This window comes from Zingiber officinale, chromosome 1B (assembly GCF_018446385.1).
Source record: "Zingiber officinale cultivar Zhangliang chromosome 1B, Zo_v1.1, whole genome shotgun sequence".
Lineage (NCBI taxonomy): Eukaryota > Viridiplantae > Streptophyta > Magnoliopsida > Zingiberales > Zingiberaceae > Zingiber > Zingiber officinale.
In genome coordinates, this window is record NC_055986.1 from 79326001 (window position 1) to 79329180 (window position 3180).

The window sequence follows — 3180 nt, forward strand, 5'->3', positions numbered from 1 at the left end:
CCTTCACCCCCACTTCCAAAAGATGTTTGAGCTCAACTTCAGCGTCAACTTCAACTACCTCTTCAAGTTCTGATGTGCGTAGATTATATACTCTTTTATGCATGTTTTTACGCACATTTACATACTTTGAGCATGCTTGATCTATGCATTTTTATACTTCCAGCTTTCCTTTTAGCATATTTACTCTTTTGGTTCGGAGATCTGCTTTTTGTGCATTTTCTGTAGACAAGAGTCGAAATTGGTGAAGATTATGCGTCCTCGGACAAGCTTGGAAGGAATTGAAGGGAGAGAGCATCAGGTCGTGTACCACACACGACCGTGTAGTTTTAACAGGAAGGGAAGAGGACATGGCCGTGTGAATCTCACACGACCGTGTCTTGATTTGAAGAAATTAGAGCAGATGCCTTACATGGCCGTGTAGATCTACACGACCGTGTGAGGTTTCCAGAGGCCAAGCAGGTGGTGGCCGTGTGCACCATACGGCCGTGTAGCATTTCCAGAGAACAGAAGGGTCTTGGCCGTGTGAGTCACATTGCCGTGCAGCTTTGGCAGAGAAGGAACTAGACATGGCCGTGTGAATCTCACACGGCCGTGTCATGGGGCCGTGTGGCGCTCGATTTCCTCCTCTATTTAAACCCTCCTTCATGAATTGAAAGGGGATCTCTTCCCCTTTGGGAGAAGGCAAGATTTGGTGGTATTCTCCCATTCTTGGGAGGATTTCTAGGCGATTCGAGGGAAGTTCTTGACGATTTTGACTCCGGAGCGAGGATTGGATCCGAAGACGAGGCTTCTTCGTAGATAAGTTTTCTCTTTCCCCCTTTTCTTGGTTTCTTGGATTGGGGATTTAAGAAATGCTTGTAATCTTTATTTCTTCGGGTATTCTTCCTCGATTCATGGAGTAGATCTTGTATTCTAGGATTAAGGGAGTATTTGTATGATGGATTGATGTAATCTCTTATGGATTTGCCGATTTCTTGTTTCAATGACATTGTCTTGCTTGTATCAATTAGATCTTGAATGATTAATGGTGATTTGTGCTTAATTTTCATTCTTGATTGATTGTTTGGATTTCTTGTGGACTTAGTAAAGATAAACTCTCACTCGATCATCCGAGGGATCCACGTGACAGGTGCAAGCCCGTGTAAGGACGTTTGAGAGATAATCTTGAAGAGGAAATAGGAATATTCAAGAGAGTAGGATGGATCTTGTGATTAGTTTCTTGTATCTTGATAGATTAATAAGTTGTGCGCTTCTATGTTGATATCCGAGGAAGGCATAGTAATAGGTGCGCTTCTGTGTAAGGACAACGTAGGTTCACGTCTAATTGATCATATTTAGATACATTTCTCAGTCCTTAGCCGGTTATCTATTGCAAGAGAGAACCGGCAACTTTCTACAAGTGTTTGGCAATTGAGGGATAAGAATTGGTGAACCATTTACATTCAAGAAATCTTACAAAGAAACCAAAACTCCTAGAATCTCCCCTTATCATAACCCAAAACACTAAACTCTTGTTTGTTGATCTTTAATATTAGATTTGTTTACCTTCACTTTGCATTTGAAACAATTGGATAGTTGTTTAGCTAATTCGCATTGAGACATTTCTAGTGCTTATTCCAGTCCTGTGGATACGATAATCTTTTATATTACTTGCGACATTTTTGTACAGTTTTTGGCGCCGTTGCCGGGACTGCGCTATAACATTAGGAATTATCAATTGAGTTAGACTAAACATAACATTTGTTTTCCTTTCATATTGCATAGTTGTAACTAATCATTAGATTTCTGTTTTTACTTTCTTGTATAACTTTTACTTCTTGTTAATTCTTTTTGTACAAATTCAATTCTGCATTTTTGATTCTTTTATTTTTTTTTCTTTTTCTGTTGAATTGTCATTTGCTATCTTGTTCTTGTGTATGCGAAGATCTAACTTTGCAGGGGAATTCTTTCCTTTTGACCCTGAGATTGACAGAACTTTTCATAAAAGAAGAATTTTGCAAAGGCAAATTAAAGAACAGGAACATTTGAACATGGCGAATAGACCACTCAAGGATTATGCAGCACCTTATGCAAGAGGTTTTCTATCTAGTATTTCAAGACCTTCAGTGGAAGCTAATAACTTTGAGATCAAACCCGCAATTATATCTATGGTGCAGCAGAACCAATTTGGTGGAGGACCTCATGAAGACCCCAATCAACACTTAGAGGTCTTTTATGAAATATGTGGTACCATGAAAATGAATGGAGTTCCTTCAGAAGTAGTTAGATTATTATTATTTGGGTTTTCTTTAAGAGATAGGGCAAAGCAATGGCTGAATTCTTTGGCCCCTAATAACATCACCACTTGGGAGCAGTGTGAGCAACAGTTTCTTGATAAATTCTATCCACCAAGCAAAACAACTCATATGAGGAATTTAATTGCAAGCTTCAAGCAAACTGACTCAGAATCTCTTTTTGAAGCATGGGATAGATATAATAGTATGCTCAGACAATGCCCACATCATGGGTTGGAAAGATGGTTAGTGTTGCACCCTTTTTATAATGGTATCAACTATCATACCAAAGTGTCCCTTGATTCAGCTGCTGGAGGGGCACTTATGAATAAAAGTTTAGATGAAGCTGAAAAAATTATTGACAGTGTAGCACAAAATCATCATCAATGGGAAAATGAAAGAAGTGGTGGCTATTCTTCTGTAAACCCAACAATTAAAGCATCAGGGAAGTTTGATGTAGATGCAGTCACTCTTTCGTCTGCAAAATTGGACGCTCTTACAAAGAAATTTGAGAATATGGGGACTAGTGCTAATATGGTCAATGCTATTAGTACATCTTGTGAAGTATGTGGGAGTTCAGAGCACTCAAATGACTCATGTCCATTGGGAGCTATCACTGCACAAATCAATCAACTGGAACAATGTGATGCAATCATGAGTTACAATCAAAGGCAGAACAACCCATACTCAAATACTTATAACCCTGGATGGAAGAGCCATCCCAATTTTTCTTACAGAAATAATCAAGATCAAGGACCATCTATGGGGGTAAGACCAAATTTTCAAGCTGGGCAACAAAATTTTCAACATCTATCTTCTCAAGGCTTACCAAAGTCAAATATTGAAAAGATGCTTGAAGAAATTATCTCAAGTCAGAATGAAATGAAGCAAGATTTAGCAAAGCTCA

General features: G+C 38.8%; 1 non-coding gene across 1 annotated transcript; it reads right to left on the reverse strand.

The window, feature by feature from the left end:
• Nucleotides 1-2403: 2403 nt before the first annotated feature.
• LOC121994562 lies at nucleotides 2404-2509 on the reverse strand. Its single transcript, XR_006115779.1, has one exon. It is a non-coding gene; the product is annotated as a small nucleolar RNA R71 (small nucleolar RNA).
• Nucleotides 2510-3180: the final 671 nt, after the last annotated feature.